Source organism: Rattus norvegicus, chromosome 10 (genome assembly GCF_021556685.1).
Source record: "Rattus norvegicus strain SHRSP/BbbUtx chromosome 10, alternate assembly SHRSP_T2T, whole genome shotgun sequence".
NCBI classification, from domain to species: domain Eukaryota; kingdom Metazoa; phylum Chordata; class Mammalia; order Rodentia; family Muridae; genus Rattus; species Rattus norvegicus.
The window spans coordinates 100,315,001-100,336,847 of NC_141543.1; the positions used below are offsets into that span (position 1 = coordinate 100,315,001).

Here is a 21,847-nt window from a genome sequence, read left to right on the forward strand (position 1 = left end):
CTTCATCTCTCCAGAGTGGGAGGTTACAAATTCATGCCAACACATCCAGATTTTGAAACATGGGTTCTGGGCATAGAATTGCGCTACTTGTGCTGGCGAGCTGACTTCTTCTTAGACTGAGCCATCTATCTCCCTATCCCATATCCATCCTGGGGAGATCACAGGTCAAGTTTGCCATCTATAAAACGGCATGCTTAAGAATTGCATGAGTCACTTGAAAGAAATATCAAAAGACCATCTCGCTGTGTTTTAATTAAATTTATGACTGTATGTTTTCATACCTGAGCAAGGCTGTATGCAGCTTCATAAGACCCATAAGTTGGATATAAATGACGAAGGCATCTTTGATTATCACAGCTGAAGGGCTGCTACTGTCCTAAGGTAAATAGAGACCAAGAATATTGTTCAACACCTTATAAAGCGCAGTTCTCCCTGGGCAAAGACAATTTCAGTCCCTGGTGCCACATACTAGCTAGGTTAAGCAGTGCTATCTTAGGGCGACAGCTGCAGCAAGAATAGCAGGAGCAGCAGAAGCAGGAGGAGTAGCAGCAGGAGCAGCTGGGGCGGCAGGAGCAGCAACAGAAGCAGCAGTAGCAGCAGGAGAAGCTGGAGCAGCAGGAGTAGCAGGAGCAGCAGGAGCAGCAGGGGTAGCAGGAGTAGCAGGAGCAGCAGGAGCAGCTGGAGTAGCTGGAGCAGCAGGAGCAGCTGGAGTAGCTGGAGCAGCAGGAGCAGCTGGAGTAGCTGGAGCAGGAAAAGCAGGAGCAGCAGGAGCAGCTGGAGTAGCTGGAGCAGCAGCAGCAGGAGCAGCTGAAGTAGCTGGAGTAGCAGGAGTAGCAGGAAAAGCAGGAGCAGCAGGAGTAGCTGGAGTAGCTGGAGCGGTAGCAGCAGGAGCAGCTGGAGTAGCTGGAGCAGCAGCAAGAGCAGCAGCAAGAGCAGCAGGAGCAACAGCAAGTTGGGAAATGCCCAAACATATTAGAAGAGAACTAACAAGATATTTAAAAAGTTTTTTACATCATTCACATTGTGCATACGTATATGCATGTATGAACAACACAGTGTGCATGTGTAGGTCAGAGGAAAACTCATGGGACTTGGTTCTTTCTTCCCACCACAATGGTCCTGGGGATTAAACTCAATCAGGGTTGGCAGCAAGTGTCTTTACCCACGGAGCCATCTCACCATCCCTCAAGTGGGATATTTAAAAGTCTCCCCCATTCCTAAGTGCCCTCCAGAACTCAGTGGAACCCCTGATGCACAAGCAACAGGAAGAAACACGTTTTGTTGTTCCCAGCATCCTCGAAGAGACGCCGCTCACTCGATTATCCTGGATTAACCCTGATTTGCTTTACCTTTGGGCCTGAACATCTCAGGCACAGTTAAGAAGACTTCGTTTATAACATCTTCTTGCTAATGAATTCCGGCCTCTCTTCCTGAACAGATTTGCCCATGGTCTCTGGGACAGAGGACACCTGCCAAGAGAGGAAAGGCTACTAGCAATCATTGTGATTCCGAGTTACCCGGTTGCAAACTCCTTTGAGTCCGGTGCCAGCCTTGGCTAAATCACTGTCCCCTGAACAAATGCTGTTTAAAAACCCAGAGGCAGCTGTGTGGGAGCACAGTCCAAGATGGCAGCAAGGACAATGAGCCCCTGCTGGCTTCCCGCCCGCTGTGTTTTGATCAGCCAAAGGCTTGATTCTCCATCCCTTCTGTGTGGAACCAGATGAAAGCCACCATCGGCAAGCATCCTGCCTGGGATGAAGGGGTGTTTACTCACAGAATGTCACTGCAGACAGCCTCACCCAGGCCTCCAGCAAATGGCCAGACCTGGAACCATTCGGAGAGGACAAAATGGATGAAGCCAACAGGGCGCCGGCTGGTGGTACCTACCAGAATGAGTCGGTGGTGGGGTAGAGCTGGGTTCCTGTGCCCTTGGTTTGTGTCATTGACAGACCTAAGGTCAAGGTGGGGGTGCAGGGAAGGAGGCATGAATGGGGGGGGGGGAGAGAGAGAGAGAGAGAGAGAGAGAGAGAGAGAGAGAGAGAGAGGAGAAAAGGAAGAGAAGGAAGAAAAGAGAGAAGAGAGGAGAAGAGGAGAGAGGAGGGCTGAGGAGATGGCTCAGTCAGCAAAGTGTTATTAGCCAGGCATTCATGAAGATATGAGTTTGAGCCCTAGCATCCATGAACAAAAACAAGGCTTGGGGTCAGCAAGATGGCTTCATGGGTGCTTGCTGCCAAGTCCCAAGGCCCGAGTTCAAGCTCTGGGACCCACATGGTAAAAGGAAAGAACCAACTCTACAAGTCCTTTGACCTCCACATGTGCGCGCGCACGCATGTGCGCGCGCGCACACACACACACACACACACACACACACACACACACACACACACACACACAAATGAAATTCAACAAATATGAGCTTGGCAGCACCCGTTTGTGATTCTACCACTGGTGAGGTCTCAACAAAGGATTCTGGAGTTCACTGGCCAAGAAATCTAGCTGAATTGGTGACACCTAGGCCAACGAGAGATGGCCTCACAAACACGGTAGATGGCACATGAAGGGACAACCCCCAAGGTTGATCTCTGGCTTCCTGTTCACACATCTGCTCCTGCACACACAAACACGCACACATCCACATATCATACACACAGGGTGGGATGGGGGTGTAGGGGAGACCATAGTATGTAGAAGGCTAACCTGGGTGGGACACAGAAGGGACTTGTCCCCAAACAGTGACCCATCAAGCTCTGAGCCCAGAGAAATACAATGCTGCCCATGAGCGCTTCCTTGCTCAGTTGTAGCCAACCACCTGCCCTGGCCGAGATCCTGATCTGTGTCATTCGTCCAGGCCTTACCATGCTTCTGTTAAGGCCACTGGAACCTTCCTCCCTTTCAGAAAGAGTGTCACATTCTTAAACCGGGTAAAACAGTAGAGCTGAGGCTATCCCTCTGTTATCAGAGGACCAGGCCCCAGAGCTGCCTTCTACAGGAGCCCGATAGTGCATTCATCTACTCTAGAGAACAAGGTACCAGCCCGGAATGGAAAGCCTCCAAAGAAAGGTTCTGCCATCCATCCAGATGCAAGGCGGCCATGACGTCTGTGTGAGGAGCTGGCCAGCCGCCACGGGCAGAGCGGAACAGTGCAGAAACCCCTTCCTTCCAGGCCTGTGGCTGCAATCTCCACTCACCTCCACCAGTCCCCTCATTAGAGAGATTCAAAGGGGCTTTGGAACATTTCCTTCTAACTCAAAAGCATCAAAGAGGGCATGACCATAATCCCACCAATCAATCACACACACTATTTACATTCCTCCACGGCTCCTTCCATTTTTCATCTGTATAAATACACGTTTTGTGTATTTATAGTTGTGGGGGGCATATATACTTCATTCGGCATCACTTCCTCTGTACCCCCCGCCCCCAAATTGCTACCTGGGTTTCAGTCGCCCACTTATAACACTGAGGTAATCACACTGACTTTTTTTTTTTACTGTCCCAGTAGAATTCAATGTTTCTTTTGCTTTTAACTTCTTGTTACTTTTTGTTATTATAAAGATGTAATAAACATCTACATACAACTAAGGGTTTTTTTTCCCTTCTACTTTGAGTTATTTCCCTGGCATAGATTCCCAGGGGTTGGCCTATTGGGTGAGAGGGAATGAGTGTTTTTATAGCTGCTAATATATATGGCCAAATTATTTTCCCAAAAGGATGTATCAGTTTTCATAGTTGCAAGAGATGTAACAGGAGACAGACTTAAAATTTTTGAGATTGAGTGTAATAGCTCTTTTCTTTTCCCCACTTGTCATGAATTTCAAACTCAAAGCTACTCTCTAGCTCAGATTCCCATGGTTTACTGGTTTGAGTTTGTTTTTGTTTATTTGGTTGGTGGGGGGGAGACAAAGACTTGCTATATAGCCCAGGCTGGCCTTATATTTATAATCTTCCTGCCTTAGCCTCTCTCCAAACCCCTGCCCAGTGCTTGAACTATAGACGTGCTCAGCCACGTTCAGTTAGAATGCTATTTGAACCTCTCAGTCAATCTCTATAGTCTGTCTATCTGTCTCCTTCCTATTCATTCTTTCCTCCCTCTTTTTATTCCCTTCTTATCCCTCCCTCTCTTCCTCATTCTCCCCCCTGCCCCCAGAAAGGACAGGGTCCCTCGTCAAGCCTAAGCCAGTCTGGAATTTGTTATATGGTCGAAAATGACCTTGAATGGTCATTTCCCAGCCTGCCTCCCCCCATTTCCCATATGCTGAGATTATAGACCTGCATTTATGAGGTGCTGGGATCAAACCCAGGGCTTTGTGTATACTAGGCAAACGGTCTACCAACTGACATTCTACTCTGAATGTTTGTCACGCACGCTCTCTCTCTCTGCTTGTGTCTTTGCACTTCTATGGACCATTATCCGAGGAGGCAAACAAAAACGTTGGTTAGTAAGAAAGGACTTAAAGAAGACGTGAACTGGAGACTGATGAACGTGGCTGCAGCCAGATATTGAGATGAGATGGGATTCAACCAGAAGATGTCCTTTGTGTGTGTGAATGTGAGTGTGTGTGTGTGTGTGTGTGTGTATGTGTGTGTTGTGTGTATGTACGTATGTGTGTATGTACATATGTGTGTGTGTGTGCCTATGGACACACATATTCATGTGTGCACAGCTGTGCATGTGCACACAGAGGCCAGAGGTCGACCTGAAGTATCGATCCTCTGGAGTTGTTCACTGTTTATAAAAACAGACGGGGTCTCTCACGAGACCCGGGGCTTGCTTATTAAACTAAGCTGACTGAACAGCGAATTCCAGACCTGGGATTACAGACGCACACTATGTGCCATGCCTGGCTTCTCACGTGGGTGCTGGGGACTGAGCTCAGGTCCCCATGCTTTTGAGCAAGCACTTAACTAACTGAGCCATTTCCCCAGCCCAAGAATTCAATTTTCTAACAGGGTGCAGGCAGGATGGTGGGGGCCTTACCTAACACCAGGACATAAGAGGAAATGACCAAAGAGATGTGGGTCCTTAGGGAATTACAGCTGTGGTCACAGGAAAGAGGGTAAGTTTGAAACCCTGGATGTACATTCCAATTCTAGCCCTCAGGAGCTGCATAAAGCTGGCATACTAGTCCACAGGACTGTAGTCTCCTTTTCTGAAAAAAAAAAAACTGGGTGAAAGTGTATGCCTGATAGAAATGGCGTCAGGGTTAACAGGTTGAAGGAACTAGGCAGCTAACTAGCAAGAGAATGTAGGCTAGTGACATCATGCCACAGTGTGATCGCTAATCTCGGTTGTCAACTCACCTGGGAGAGGGAACCTCAGCCGAAGAATTGCCTCCAACAGATTGTCCGTGGTCATGGCTACAAGGGCATTCTTTTGATTGACAGTTGATGTAGGAGGGCCCAGCCCACTGTGGGTGGTATAATCCCTAGGCAGGTGGGTCTGAGCTAAGAGAGAAAGGTAACTGAGCAAAAGAGAGGGAGCAAGCCAGCAAGCAGTGTTCCTCATTGGTCCATTCTACCATAGGTTGATCAAAGGATTACAGTGACAAGGTACTTTTCTTCTTTCTGTTTTCTTTTGTATATGTGTGTGGGCATGTGGATGCAAGTGTGGGAGCCTGTGGAGGCCAGAGGTTAATCTCAAGTGTAATCTAGAATGCCACCCACCTCTTTCAATACAGGATTACAGTGTGCCTATTTGGTTAAATTGACAACTAGGGATCTTCTACTTTCTGCCTCCCCTAGTGCTGTGGGTACCAGAGAGCCTGGATTTTTCACATGGCCAACCTTTGTCCCCAAGCTTGCGTAAGAAGCGTTTTACTGATTGACCTACCTCTCCAGCCCCCAAGTGAATTATCCCTTTCAAAGTCTGAACAAGATCATAGTCTCTAGAACCAACTGTCAATACCACCCTCAATCTGCTGATTGGAAGATTCAAATCTCTGTCACTGGATATTTGATCAGCAACCTTCTGAGAGGTAGGTAGGAAGCTGATGGAGAGAACATGGACTAGGAGCTCCAGGGAAGGATGTTTCAAATGTAGCTCTGCCATTCCCTGGCTCAGTGCTGATGCACAGTCATTCGGCCACTCCAAGTCTCAATTTGTTCGCCTGTCAAATGGGTTAACACGGTACCTACCTTCCTCTGTGGGTGGCTGTCTAAGTTAAGGCTTTACTGCTGTGTACAGACACCATGACCAAGACAACTCTTATAAGGACAACATTTAATTGGGTTGGCTTGCAGGTTCAGAGGTTCAGTTCATCATCATCAAGATGGGAGCAGGGCAGCCTTTAGGCAGGCATGACTCAGGCAGAGCTGAGAGTTCTATATATTCATCTGAAGGCTGGCAGTGGAAGACTCACTACCAGGGAGTTAGGATGAAGGCCTTAAAACCCACACCCACAGTGACACACTTCCAAGTAGTGCCACTCCCTGGGCCCAACATATTCAAACCATGACAGTGCTTCTGAAATGAAAGTCTTATTATACGTGAAACTCACAGTAGGCATCTAATCTAGGAGCTAAGCACGTTCTAGTTCTTCATAAAGCAATTATTGCCTTTTAGAGGGGCTGAGCAAGCAGGCAGGCATGCTTTCAAAATAAGGTTCCCTGTCTTCTTGATGTCAACGCAACTCCCCTATTTACACGTGGATTGAGCCAATGCTAAGGCCACTTGGTACAGGTGGTGCCCCCTTCAATAGTTGGTATCAGTGTGGCTTTCCCTTTGCAATGACTGGTTTAGGATGGAGGTGATCATCTTGACCCTTTCACTTCCTGCTCTTTCCGCGGGCATGGACTCTGGAGTGACGAATGAAGACAGCTGCCCGCAGTGGCCAAAGTTCTTGCATTTAACACAGAGACTCAGTTCTTTCTATTAGGACTAGACTTAGGGAGCAGTTGGTGGTATTTGGAAGGACCACCCAGGCGGATTCTCCCTAGCTTTGCCACCCGCTCCATAACACCGGCCCAGCATCCTCCTCTCTCTCTCTCTGAAGAGCTGGGTCTTAGGCAATGAGGCCCCTCTTGGATTCCCTAAGTGAAGCGTGGGAAATTATTGGAATGGTCACAAGAGCAAGATGGGACTGGGAGAAAGGCTTTGCTTGCCAAGTGCTTGCCCATGATGTCCTGAGGCAGACTCCAAGGGCTTGCTGGTCTACCAGTCTACTGGCCTAATCCACAATAGGAGATACTGACTGAGGAGGTACAGCACCAGAGGTTCCTAAACGGCACTCTGGCCTCTGCATGCTACCCACTAGCACATTCAACATACGTGCGCGCGCGCACACACACACACACACACACACACACACACACACACACACACACACAAAGAAAATGTTTTTTAAAAGTGGGACTGAGAGCTGACACAGTGGTTCAGCTTCTGAACCGGCTGCCGTCAACCCCACCTCTGATCTCAGATCCCAGCAAGAATGGACTTGCTGGCTCTAAGCCAGTTAAAGCGTCAGGTTAGAGTTTCTTTGGAGAGTAGGGGAGAGTCGCCTCCCTCCACTTCTCTTGGATGAAGCTGCTATGGGGGCGTTAGTGGACTGTGTGTGCAGCTTCTATGACGGTCTCAGCCACACTCCTAATTAATCCCCTGGAATCTTGGGCACTTTTTCCTCCTGTCCTCAGCTCAGAAGAAGGTGTGTTAATGACTCCTTGCCTCCGAGTTACCAAATGAGCCCTACACCCTCCACTACCGCTGCTGGAATGGGCCCGTTTCCTTTGATCTCTTAGGGTTCTTAAACCCAACAGTTGTGTGTCCGAACATCAATAGAAATGGGCTTTTAAGCTTCCTCTTTCATTATCTTTTTCAAAGATTAAAAAAAAAAAAAGAGCAAAAAAGGGGAGGAAATGTCCTTAGCTTTGTAGATGAGGCAATGTTTTTTCAGTAATTTCTTTATCTGATGTCATCAGATCAACAAAGCTGTTTATTAATACAGAACCCACTCGTGCCTCCCCATTTTAAAGATGAGTCCTCTTTATTTTGGGTGAGAGGATGAAACAGGGTCTTCCGTACCCAGAATGGCTATGACTTCCCTGTGTAGCTGAAGATGACCTTGAACTCCTGATCCTCCTGTCTCCCTATCTCAAGAATGTCGTAATGACAGGTATGCACAAACATGCCTGCTTCCAAAGGTGGCTTAGTCCTAAAAATGAAATACATCTCAAACCGTCCTATGGACGTGGCACTGTGCATGTGTGTATACACGCACCAGTGTGTGTGTGTGTGTGTGTGTGTGTGTGTGTGTGTGTGTGTGTGTGTGTGTGGTGTGTGTGTGTTCCTGCCTTGCCCATGTTGTGGGTGAGGAGTGGTATTTCCCGTTGCAAGCTTTGGAAATCCTGAGGGGTCTGAGCAACTCTGCAGATCAAGGATGAGACTCAACCTTTCCAGGGATCTAACCTATTTTTCAAAAGGGAACTTTCTGTTCTTGGCAGTGTGAGGAGAGCAGACTTCTAGATTAGGATAATTAAATATCTGACCCGTGACTCCTCAAATGCCTGTGGCTTCGTAGGCTTTGATGTGGGCAGCTTCCTGTAGGTGGAAAAGTACAGCTTCTTCCCAAGGCCCTCAGCATTGGAGAGGAGGCCAGGCCAGCAGGGTCTTGAAAATAAGCAGACAGAGACCCTAGGCAGAGTGAGGGGCAGGGAGAATGGGAGCCAGCGTGAGTCCTGCCGGCCCGGCGTCACTTGGCTGGTGCACAAATCATAAAGTCTGGCTTCCACCAAGCGCCACAGTCTTATCTTGAGTCTCCCAGACTCATACAGTCACGGCCCTTTCCCACCTCCTCCCTGTGCTCCCTCCCATCGCACGGGACCACTCTCCTACCTTGAGAGGGGTTTCCACCTCCTCCTCTGTATTTAACTGCCAATCATTCATCTGCTCCATTGCGTGGTTGGGATAAGCTAAGACTGCGTCAATAGCCCGTGATAGCTCAATGCTGGACACCACAAGTCTCTCTTTTGCTACTATACCCACGGCTCTGCCTTCCTCAAAGCAGGGAAATGAGCATAGAGGTGTGTGCTGGCCGTGCCTACAAGAATCTTGCCTCATTTCTGTCATCATCACATCGACGGATACTGGGCACTGTATCCTGATACAATGTTTAAATGACCTGTCGCTGTCCACTCCTTGGGACAAGGCCAGGCAGAGGTGGCCCCTGCTGCTACCACAGACTCTGTTCCTGGATGCTCCGTGTTTACACAGGAAGCCAGGTGTTTACACAGCCATCCTTTATATAGTGAATCCTGTGCCACGCTCCATGAAGGTGCTTCTGACTAGCTAAGTCAAGATCTTCTGATTTTTGCCTGCCCTGCAGAGCAATCTGGGAAAGCATTTATGAGAGGCCCAGATATCATGCATGTTGTCAAAGGTTGTGTGTGGCTTAAAAGGAGCGATTGTCCCCTGAGGAAGTTGCTGGTCTGTTAGGAGACTGGGTAGGGTTTTGGATGATATTAAGGGGACAAGAAGGGACTAAATAGAGATTCCTGGAGCTGACGCCAAGTGTGTTAAAAGAGAAGTACAATTTGTTATTCTTTTTAGAGTTTGACGAAAACCATAGGATTATGAAACTCAAGATGATAAAAACACATTTTTTTTTCTTTTGGCCAGACTCTAAACTAAATATAAATTCTTCCTTCATATTGTTTTTTTGTTTTGTTTTGTTTTGTTTTGCTTTGTTTTTGACAAGTTTGCTTTGTTTTCCCCTTGAACTTATTTAAAAAAAAAAATCAGACAGCAATAGGAACTCGGCACAGCAGATGGTGGGGTGAGGAGTTTCGGATAAGCTCTGGCCACCTCCTGCCTCCCAGGCATGGAGCCCAGCTGCTTCTGCCAGAACTGGGGGCCTCTGTTTCTACTGGGCAAGGCAATGGTCTGAATGAAGCCCCTTGGTTGTTGTTGGTGGGGTGCTGTGGGAAACCAGCAGCATGAAGTTTTCTCTTCTTTCTGCCTGGCAGGATATACGTTCAGGAATGCCTCAAACGCAGTCAGCCCGGGGCATCTTCCAAGGATGCTCAGTTAGGCAGGGAGGGGGCCGGGTAATACGGTGTGCACCATACTGACAAAGCACTGGCCTCTTTACCGGCCTGCAGGAGCCAGAGGATGCTGCCTTTCGTGTGCTGTTAGCATTCCGGCTGGGGGTAATATCGGGGTGGAGGTCCTAAGAACAGCAGACTTGAATCTGGCTACAGGAGGCTGTCTCCAGATGTCTGCGGAGAGAGAATGGGTTCAGCCGAAGAACACGGAAGGCAAAGTTGGGGAAGGGTGTGGAGAAGGACAAGGGATTAAAGGTCCAAGTCAGCAGAGTTTTGTCATAAGGTCACGAGGCTTCAGGAGACAAGGGAATGGAGCAAAGTACTTACGTCATTCTCCCAACCGCTCTTCCTTTGGTCTTTCATGATGCTCCTTGGAGAGGCCTGAATGTTCCGTCTGTCTCTCCTCCCGTGTCATTTAGGAGAGACTAGTGATACTGGGGTAATAAACGCTTCCTCAAGTCATAACGTCCTGACATAACAACACCCATGCTTTCCAATTTATTTCACTTTAAGGCCCTCAAAGGCACGGCAGGTGCTGTGGAATCACTTTCCACCAAATCAAAACATTCTTCGAGGGAGGAAGGTAGCTTAGAAGACTAAGGACACTCATAAAACTTACAGACCCCCAGTGGGCTAGAAGGTCACAAGATCCACTGGGATCCTCCCTGCAGTTCCATAAGAGTAGACATTTCCGGGGTTGGGGATTTGGCTCAGTGGTAGAGCGCTTGCCTAGGAAGCGCAAGGTCCTGGGTTCGGTCCCCAGCCCCGGAAAAAAAAAGAAAAAAGAAAAAAAAAAAAGAAGAGTAGACACTTCCTTTGGTGGAGCTGCCTGCAAGCCAGGAAGGGAGCTCCGGGGTGACAGCTTTCATGGGTTGTTGCCCATGCTGGGCTGGCGCTTTTGACGATGCAGTTACCTTTGAGTCACCTCTGCTTCTGTAAGGCATCTCAATAGCTCGTCCGTTCACTGAGCTAGCCTCAAGTAGAATTACGTTCTAGCATCGTCTTTGGTGCCCTATCTGCGGTGAAGACAAATAGATTCACACCTCTGGTCAAAACAGCATGTTCTGCTAGAGTAAAAAGAGCCAATGTTGTCATCAAGGCCACCACACCAAGGGAAAGAGGGACCCGAAGGCTCTCCCATTGAAGTCTAATGCTCCAGCAAATACATATACAGGCAGAAATCTAGAAATGTTGAAACTGTAACCCAGAGTTTTCCATTGTCTCCAGCACTTCATGAGGTCTCGTTTTATGAGAGAATTTAAGAGAGGGGTCCTTTGGGATGTAGGATGATCTCTTATCTTTACCCATAAGCACTAATAGAAGAGGACATCCTTAAGTTTTCAGAGCTAAGCATCTCCGGACGAGATATGGTTAAGTACAGAGCTCCTGGTGCAGACCAGTGTGTCATTTGGTGGTCTTTCCATTCTCTTTCTTCTCTATGGAAAATTGTCTTTCAGAAGTGACCCAACAAAAGCTTCCATCTCATATGCTCTTCTTTATGGAACTGCGGGGGCCCATGTCCCTTCTCTTATGTCTGGGAAGACCTGTATTCACTCCCTCGACCAGTAGCCTAAGGCAGCATGGTGCTATGTGACTTCTGAGGTCAGAGCATGAAATGACCACATGTGTCCACTCTGCTGTCTGGAGATGCTTGTTCTCAGGACCCATGAAACCCAGCTGCCAGGCTCTGAGGAAGTCCACACTAGCCCATGTAGAAAGACCACATAGAGAGCCACGTGTTGATCAACAACCCAGTCAAAGTCCCAACTGACAGTTGTTGTCTCCCTCTTGGTGTGTGGGATACCTTTAGATGATCTCTGGCCCAGGTGGCAAGCATCTTTTGCTCTCCAGACTTCCCACTCAAGGCAGCAGACAGTTTGGAGCTGAGACCACTGACTTCTCGTGCTCAAATTGCTGTTCATAAATGTCAGGATGTAAGGGCCGCAACTGTATGCCATTATTTTGGGATGGTTTGCTCCACAACAATAAAATAAATGGATATGCCCCTCACACGTTGACCCGAGAATGTCACCATCCTGGCCTTTGCATACAACAGCCAAAGGGCAGAAAGTTGTGGCAGTTTGGATGGAGCTGAGAAAGAGAGGCAGAGCCCATGCTGCAGGAGGCCGGGGACCACAGAACCCTAAGAAGTAAATAATGAGAGACCACAATGAACAGGGATAGTCTTTGGCCGGTCACCAAGAGAAGGCATCTCCTGAGGCAATCGGCTGGCTCGCTGTGGTAGTTTTATACTCAGGACAGGAGTACAAAGAGAGGCCAGCAAACCGTGAGCCTCGATAATTAAAAGCAATAAATCAAATCCACACGCTCTTAAACACATTCCGTTCACCTATCATGACACGGCTAAACTCCAAACAACCAAGAAGGTCTGACCCTTGGACTCTTTGCAGTTCTTTGCTGGAAGATGCTGACCTACAACTCCACGGACCGTCGCTTCCCGGACCGTCGCTTCCCATCCCAGTCCTGCCTTGGTATCCTCGCTTGTAAGACGAGGGTCCGACTGCTGGCTGTGATGAAGAGGAGGAGGAGTGAGAATTATGTGCTGGCACGGAGCGGTTACTCAATAAACAGAGATGGTAATAATAGGACTTCGGCTTTAAATATTTCAAGTGCTATCATGTGAGCGAAGACTTTGATCTCCTTCACGTAGCTCTAGGGTGTATAATTAAGAGCCGTGGTTAGAACTTACAGGAAAAGCAGATTTTGGTTCAACCTGAGAAGGTTGTTTTGTAACGGACAGGCGCGTGCTCGGGGAGTTGGGGTGGGGGTGGATGGAAGAACTTTGGAGCAACGGTGGAGTGTGGCTCTCAACTTGTGGGCCGCAACCCCCTTAGGGTCACTTATCAGATATTCACCCGACTGTTCATAACTAGCAAAGTTACAGTTATGGATAACAACGAAAACGTTGTCTGGTGAGAGTCATCACAGCATGAGGGACTGCATTAAAGGGTCTCAGCGTTAAGGTTGAGACTCACTGGTGGAGAGGAAGTTCATTCCTTGGGTGAGAACTGGATTAGGAAGCTGAAGTTAACTTCTAGGACTGGAGAGATGGCTCAGTGGTTAGGAGCTCTTCCCGAGGACCTTCAGTTCCAGAAGATCCAATGCCCTCTTCTGGCCTCCCTGGGTGCTGTGTGTATGGTGGTATACAGACATATGTGCAGGGAAAATACCCATGCACATTAAATACAAATAATATGCTTAAGGCTTATTTTTTACTGGATCCACATGAAAACTACCTTTTATGTTGGGTTCGAATTTGTGTTTTATCCAATGGTGTGTCTTCGAGATGCAAGTACCACACTATTCTACACTTTCAAAGATTAACCTGCAGTGTTCAGTGTGCCCACAACTAACCCTATATCATGAGTTTGATAGAAGCCTGGAAAAACCTTAAAAGATCAAAAATCTTAAAGAAAAATCTTAAAATAATCAATCTGTCATCCTAAGCTGTCAGAATATGTGGGACATTTCTAACTAAAGATACTAAGACCTAGGGAGGGAGGGGAAAGGGAAAGAACAGAGTTGAGGAGGGGGAGGGGCATGGGAAGGGGGAGGGGCATAGGAAGGGGGAGGGGAAGGGAAGGGGAGGGGGAGGGGAGGTAAGACAAAGGTAAGAATGTATTGGAAGGATGCTGAGGAATATCATGGAATCTGAAGAGAATCTAAATAGCCCACTGGGTCCAGGAAGCAGACAGGACTCTGGCCACCTGAAATTGGGAACTATGACGTTACTTACTCCATTTTCTCTGAGTTTTCCTGCCCTGGCTCCACCCTTCCCTCTCTTTCCCAATCTACTCTATTCGTGTGAGACCATGTGGACCCAGGCTATCCTGTCTCCACAGATTGATGTTCTCAGCCAGCCTACCCTGTCTCCATAGAGTGACATCATCCTGCTTCCGCTACAGACAGCCTGGCACTCTTTCAAGCTTTAGAATCAGGCAGTTCTGAGCAAGGTGCCATGATTAGCCCCTACTGGACAAGCCTGTTCTCAGCCAATCAGAATGAAACTGTATAAAGTGCTTGCTCCCAAGATGCTCTGGAGTGGAGAAGCAGGAGGTAGGGTGGACGGTGCTTGGACCTCTGACTGAGGGACTGGTAGGATGTGTTCCCTCCATTGAAGCGGGTTCTCGATCCCTCCCTGAGGAACCCTTTGTTTGGAATGGGGGATACTCTTCTAAATGGGCTTTATAGAGTTAGGGAGATAGTTCAGTCAGAAAAAATGTCTGCCTCACAAGGTGTAAATTTGTAAAGGGTCTAAATTCGAGCTCCAGAACCTATGTAAGATACCTGGTGAGGTGTTTGTCATCCTCAAGCTGGGGAGGCTTAGAGAAGGGGTTCCCCAAGGTTCACTGACTTTCCGGTCTAGCCTATTTGGTGAGCCCCAGGCCAAATGAGAGACCGTGATTTAAATCAGAGGGATGGCATTCCTGAGTTGACACCTGAGGTTGCTCTCTGGTTTTCATAAAATGTCACACACACACACACACACACACACACACACACACACACACAGAGGCACACATAGAAAGCCTCTCAAGTAGAAGCTGCTTCAGGAACCCTTGGGCGCTTTACTGACAGCTATTGTAGGCCCATCTTCTAAAAAGTGAGCAATCTCTGGGTTCAGTCCCCAGCTCCGGAAAAAAACAAAAAAAAAAACAACACAAAAACAAAAACAAAAACAAAAACAAAAAGTGAGCAATCTCTTCACAAGGCAGTCAGATTCAGGTGGACAAGATTGTCCCATCATGCCCACTTCAGAAAACTGGGCTATCACCTCGACATGTAGGTCAGATGGGTTATGACCAAGGCATCAGCAAGGATCCAGATGGCTGGAGTTCTATGGGAAACTGCTTGCTCTTGAATCTATGGTGCCTGGGGTCCTTCTGATACAGCAGGGCTGTAGTCCGATGTAATTTAAAAGCCCATTCTTCAACTCTAAGGTGAAAAAGCTCAGAAGATCTTTGGAAAGAAGTCTTGGACAAGGCCAGGCCTTAGCTGAGCTTGCTGGGGTATGAACAAAGATATACCCTGGAATCTGAGATATTTATGGCACACATATGCATGTATATGTATGTGCACTTTTGTGTGTATATGTAGACATATGTATATGTTCAAATATTCATCGATATATATGTACATATTGGGTATATGTGTAAATGGGCATGCTTGTGCCATAGTGTGTGTGTGGAAGTCAGAGAGGACAACTTGCTGGAGTTTGTTCCTACTCTCTACCATGTATGTTTTGGGGGTTGAATTCAGGTCATCATGCTTGGTGGCAAGCATCTTGGTGGTCCCTGTGAAATATATGTTTAAACTATGGTGATGTTTACACACACACACACACACATACACACACATACACAAATACATACACATATACACATACATATACACATACACACATATGCACACATACACACATACATGCACACATACACACATATACACACATACACACATACACACATACATACACACATACACACATACACACATGTATACACACATACAAACACACACATATACACAACATACATATATAACATACACACACACACACACACACACACACATACACACACACACCTATTGCCAACACCTAAAGGTTTGCCGCTCAAACCTTGTCAAAGAAGAAGACTGTTTTTACAATGAAGGAACACAGTAAACTTGGAGTCCAAACGGGCTTTGCAGAGAGGCAGGGCCATTCTGGCTACTTTCAGGCCAGGGGATGTTTTCACAACGGGTCATGTCCTGACATCAAAGAGACCTTTCCTACTCTCCAGCTGGCTCTCCTCCTGTCCTCAGCACCTTTAATTCCCACCCTTCAATGACATTTCTGTGTGGGCAGCATCATCCCTAGAGGCTTCCTCAAGGTTCAACCCCTTCTGGGTCTCCATAGGACACCCCTATGTTTATCCTCACAGGGACCCTCCCTCTGTGATCGGCTAACAGTCTAGAAATTGGGGAGGAGCTCTTTCTTAAGAAGAAGGACCCAAATGACAAATGCAGCATTAAAAAGCAAGACCAAATATTTTCAAAAAATGATTAAACAAGCCACAAAAATATAAAATTTTAAAAGTTGGCAAATAATACAGGTTCTTAATGAATTTTCCTAAACTTCTTGAATGCTTTTCTGATATTTTGACTGCATGCTTTGTCTATTCATCATTCAAAATGATTTTAATTTTAGTTTAATTAATTAACTAATTAATTAATTTTGAGACAGAGTCTCATGTAGCCTAGATACCTAGCCTCAAAGTTGCTATGTAGCCCAGGATGACCTTAAACATCTGATCTTCCTGCCTCTGCTTCACTCCTCTGTCCCAAGTACTGGGACTGCCTGTGTGTTTCACCACACTCAGCTGATGGTGACTTTTAAACGTTTATTATTTAAAAAAACACTTTGCCTATGTGCATACAATGTAAATACATTCTTGTACCAGGACCTGGGAATGCATGGAGACCAGAGGACAGGCTTGGGGGTTAGACCTTGTTTGAGACAGATCTCTTGGTTTTCTCCTAGACTAGCTGGCCCGTAAATTTCCAAGGCCCTGAAGGTACCAGCTTGTCTATCTTCTATCTCAGAGAAGGCCTTTGCTCACTGCATGCCCACAAACAGCCCACCAGTGCCTGCCACCAGTTGAGATGTATCACAAGAGAAAACCAACCAGACACAGACACCAATAAACCACACCTATAAAGACTGTATGATATGCGACCTACAAGTGAAGACCTACTTTTGCCAACAGGGTCTCATAGACTGTTTCCATCTGTCAAACGCTGGTGCTTGCAGCCTATGCCCGCTTGCGTTGGAGGGAAATGTAGTTTTGACACAAGTGCTGACCAATATTTTCATTCGTGAAATAAGAGAAGTGCTGTGCCCAGGGGTACTCCTTGTCGGCGACGTCATGAGTGAATTTTTGCTGAATTAGATAATAGCTTTTGAATGATGAATTCTCTCTCTGTCTTTCTGTTTCTCTCTCTCTCTCTCTCTCTCTCTCTCTCTCTCTCTCTCTCTCTCCCTCCTCCTTCCCTCTCTATGCAATTAAATAGTGACAGAAATGATATTTTCTCTATCACTTCCTTTAGTCTAGACGTCAGTTGAGCAGTCAATCAAGTCTTGACCTTTAGCGTCCGCCCATTCCCGTGGTATAAACACTCCCAGCATGGCTGATTCTAACAAGCCCTGGGATATCTCTGAGCAGAGAAACAAGAAGTGATAATCTTCTGTTCGTGCCATCTAACATCTCTACCACATGGTGGTAAAGAACCGGGGAGCGAGAGGGCAAACACCGGCAAATCCTCAACAGTGATACATTTTGAGTTTTTATTCCTTTGTTTTCAATACAATTCAGTTACCCATAGTAAACCTAATTTTGAACAGTGGCTTTGTTTCACAACTGGTTTACTAACTTCCTGAAAATTTAATAACCGGGGCTCGCCAGCTAGTCCTGGCTGGTCTCAGCACACCATAGGGATGTCCCAAGTACTTCACAAGAGACTTTTATGTAGCGGAGGCACCGAACACACATCATCTGTCTGATACAAGGAAGTCATTGTGTGTGTGTGTGTGTGTGTGTGTGTGTGTGTGTGTGTGTGTGTGTGTGTGTGTGTGTGTGATTCTCTGAGGGCCTGGGCAAGTCTCCTACCCTTCTTTCCAATGCAAGAGGCTATTAATGCTGACTTCATAGAGGTGCTGGGAGGGTTAATTAAGGTTCGCTAAGTGCTTTGAAATCCGTGGATGAAAGGCCCAGTGGGGAGAACTTTATTATTATTATTCTCATGCATCAGTTTAAGAAGTATATGATGATGATACCCACCTGGTACTTTTCATCTTCAAAGCGTTCTCCAGACATTAGCCAATTAAACGTCACACACAGTTCCCAGCCCGGTCAGTGGGTGTCCTCCATCAAGGAGAGTGCTCAGAGGAGCGGGTGACTCCTTCTGCCCTTGGTCTCCAGAGAGTTGGGGACCAAGCGAGGGTCTCAGTCCCTCCCGCTGTGTTCTTCCACTTAGGGGTCTTCACTGGTCTTTACGGCCTTGGTTCATCCTGGCTTGCAGATGTCAGTAAAGCCCACAAGGCTCTAAGGCTTTGGGTACATTTTATCGCTTCGTAGCTTTGCGTGACGCTGCCTACCGAATAGTCTTAGATGCACTTTTTCACATTTCAAAAAACGACACAAATCCCCTAGATCTATAGTGTGTACCTTGCAACCACTTGGGGAACTGTAGTTCAGTTGAAACCGAGTCCCTCCTTACTGACCAATGGGATGAAAGAACGCTGACCACGTGCCATCTGCCAACGGTTGTGGAAACACCCCGTGGCTGCTCCTTCCGTGCCTGGCGGCGGCCATTTTAGAAAGAGAAAACGCTGCTCCTCCCGCTCTCATTACGAAGAGTAACGCGTGGTCGGTGTGTTACGTAGAAGAGGCAGATAATTAGAAGGAAGACCAAGCTACAGCGATCCAAAGTCGCAGGACTCAGAGATCAATGATAACAGCATGTGGCCATGCTTGATTCCGAGATGTTTTTTGTTTTTTGTTTTTTTTTCCTTAGAGACATTTCCCTCTGTGGTTGTAAAAAGATCCCATGCCTACCGTGAGAGACTCTGCAAGCCTGGGAACTTCTATAGCAGTCAACAGCGACCACCGATGACCCCATAGCCCATAGGGGATGTGGTTAAAATGGATATTAACTCGTTAATGGATTAACTAAGTCAGAGCAGAGCTGGGGATTGAACCCCGATTCTAGGTGTTAGGCAACGCTCGGCCCCTCAAGCTTCATCCTCCGCCCCTGACTATTATACTTTTCTATGCAACATGTCAATTATAAATAATAGATTAAAAAAAATCTACAGATGACTTCTAGACTACAGATGGCTTTCAATTATGTGCCCACTAGAAGTATTAAAACTTACTTTATGCGTATGGTGTCTTGTCTGCCTGTTGGTCTGTGTACCACATGTGTGCATGAGGCCAAAAAGGATGTTGGACCCCTTAGGGACTAGAGTAACAGATGGTTATTAGCTACCATGTGAGTACTGGGAATTGAACCTGGGTCCTTTGGGAAAGTAGCCCACAGTGCACTTACACACATCATTTCTCCATCCCCCACGTGCCTACAATTGTCTTTACTTATATATGGAAATATATGCATTTATATTTGTGACTATATGCACCCATGAAATCAGAAACATTAAACATGATTGGTTTTCCCAGATTTTGAATTTTAATTTATATACCTTTTTCCATTAATTTATTCCCATTTACATCCAAACTGCAGCCCCTCCTTCCTCTTCTCCTCCCAATCTCACCTTCACAAATCCCTCCCCCACCTTTTTCTCAGAGAAAGGGAGGGCCCCTTGGGTACCAACTCATTCAGGGACATCAAACTGCATCAAGACAAGGTACATCCCCCACTGAGGCCCCACCAAGTAGTCCAGCTAGGGGAAGGGGATCCGACGGCAGGCAACAGAGACTGAGACAACCCCTCTCCAATCGTCAGGGGACCCACATGAAGACCAAGCTGTACATCTGCTACATATGTGTAGGGGACCTAATGCAGTCCCTGTATGCTCTTTGGTTGGTGGTTCAGTCTCTGTGAGCGCCCATGGGCCTGTTGCTCTGTAGGTCTTCTTGTGGTGTTCTTGACGCCCTCCGGCTCCCTCAATTCTATCCCCAACTCTTCCACAAGACTCCCCGAGCTCCACCTGATGTTTGGCTGTGGTCTCTGAATCTATTTCCATCCTCTGCTGGATGTAGCCTCTCAGAAGACACCAAGGCTAGACTCCTGTCCACAATCATGGCAGGATATCATTAATGGTGTCAGGGTTTGCTCTCTCCCATGAGATGGGTCTCAAGTTGGGGCAGTCATTGGTTGGCCACTCCCTCAGTCTCTGACCCATCTTTATCGCTGTGCATCTTGTAGGCAGGACAAATTTTGGGTTGAAAGTTTATGGGTAGGTTGATGCCCCCTTCCCTCCGCTGGAAGACCCACATGGCTACAGGAGATGGCCACTTCAGTCTTTATATCTCCAGCCACTAGGAGTTCAGGTAGGGTCACCTCTACAGAGTCCCAGGAGTCTCCCCCATCCCAGGTCTCCAGCTAGTCCCAGAGATGCCCCAACTGACTTCCATTCTTCCTCCCTGCCCCTTCCCCACACCCAATCCCCATCCTTTCTCACCCTATCACCTGCCCAGTTCCTTCCTTCCCTCCACTTCCGATGTTCATTTTATTTCTCTTTCTGAGTGAGATTCATGTACCCTCCCTTGGGCCCTCCTTATTGCTTAGTTTCTTTGGGTCTGTGGATGGTAGCATGGTTATCCTGTTCTATATGGCTAGTGTCCACTTATAATCGAGTATACACCATGCATGTCTTTCTAGGTCTGGGTTACCTCACTCAGAATGTTACTTCGTAGTTCCATCCATTTGCCTGCAGCTCTTCTAATGTCTTTGTTTTTAATAGCTGAACAGTATTCCATTGTGTAAATGTACTATGTTTTCTTTATCCATCCTTCCATTAAGGGACATCTTGGTTGCTTCCAGTTTCTGGCTATTATAAATAAGGCTGCTCTGAATATAGTAGAGCATCTTTTGGGTATATGCCCAGGATTGATATAGCTGGGTCTTCAGGTAGAGCTATTCCCGATTTTCTCAGACCCTGCTACATTGATTTCCAAAATGGTTGTACAAGTTTACACTCCAACCAGCAACGATGGAGTGTTTTCTCTTTGCTCCACATCTCTGCCAGCATATGCTGTCGCTTGAGTTTTTGATCTTAGTCATTCTAATGGAATCTCAGGTCATTTTGATTTGCATTTCCCTGGTGACTAAGAATGTTGAACATTTCTTTAATTTTTTCTTGGCTGTTTAAGAGTGCTCTGTTGAGAATTCTGTTTGGTTCTGTACCACATTTTTTTAATTGGCTTATTTGGTTTGTTGGTGCTTATTTTCTTGAGTTCTTTATGTATTTTGGATATTAGCCCTCTGTGGGAAGTAGGACTGGTGAAGATCTTTTCCCATTCTCTGGCTGCCATGTTGTCCTGTCGATGGTGTCCTTAGCCTTGCAGAAGCTTTTCGGTTTCCCAAGATCCCATGTATTGACTGGTGATTCTCCTGCCTGAGCAATTGGTGTTCTGTTCAAGAATTTGTCTCCTGTGCCAATGTGTTCAAGGCAGCCCCCCACTCTCTCTCCTATTAGATTTAGTATGTCCAGTTTTCCGTTGAGGTCTTTGACCCATTGGGCTTGAGTTTTGTGCAGGGTGATAAATAAGGATCCATTTCCATTTTCTACACACAGACATTCACTTAGACTAGTGCCAATTGTTGAAGATGTTTTCTTTTAATTCCATTGTATGGTTTTGGCTTCTTTGTCAAACATTAAGTGTCTGTAGATGTGTGGGTTTGTTTCTGGGTCTTTGATTCTATTCCATTGATGAATCTGTCTGTTTCTATATCAATATTGTGCATTTACTATTTATTATTATTATTATTATTATTATTATTATTATTATTATTATTATTATTATTATTCTGTTGCGCAGCTCAAAGTCAGGGGTGACGATATCTCCAGAAGTTCTTTTGTTGTTCAGGACTGTTTTAGCTATCCCAAGTTTTTGGTTTTTCCATATGGAGTAGACTATTGGTTTTTTTCACGGTCTGTAAAGAATTGTGTTAGACTTTTGATGGTAATTGAGTTGAATCTGCAGAGTGCTTTAGGTAAGATGGCCATTTTTACTGTGTTAATCCTACTGATCCATGAACATGGGAGCTATTTCTATCTTCTGATTTC

At 46.6% G+C, this 21,847-nt stretch overlaps 1 long non-coding RNA gene across 2 annotated transcripts; it reads right to left on the reverse strand.

Annotated features, from left to right (window-relative positions):
• Nucleotides 1-221: 221 nt before the first annotated feature.
• On the reverse strand, nucleotides 222-18,325 carry LOC120095200 (uncharacterized). 2 transcript variants are annotated; one of them, XR_015632209.1, is made up of 3 exons: nucleotides 17,877-18,325; nucleotides 1,350-1,469; nucleotides 222-376 (listed from the first exon to the last, which is right to left on the reverse strand). It is a non-coding gene; the product is annotated as an uncharacterized LOC120095200 (long non-coding RNA). The 2 variants fall into 2 exon arrangements; XR_015632208.1 differs by lacking the exons at nucleotides 222-376; nucleotides 1,350-1,469 and adding exons at nucleotides 7,873-10,209; nucleotides 10,363-12,563 and having other exon boundaries at nucleotides 17,877-18,312.
• Nucleotides 18,326-21,847: the final 3,522 nt, after the last annotated feature.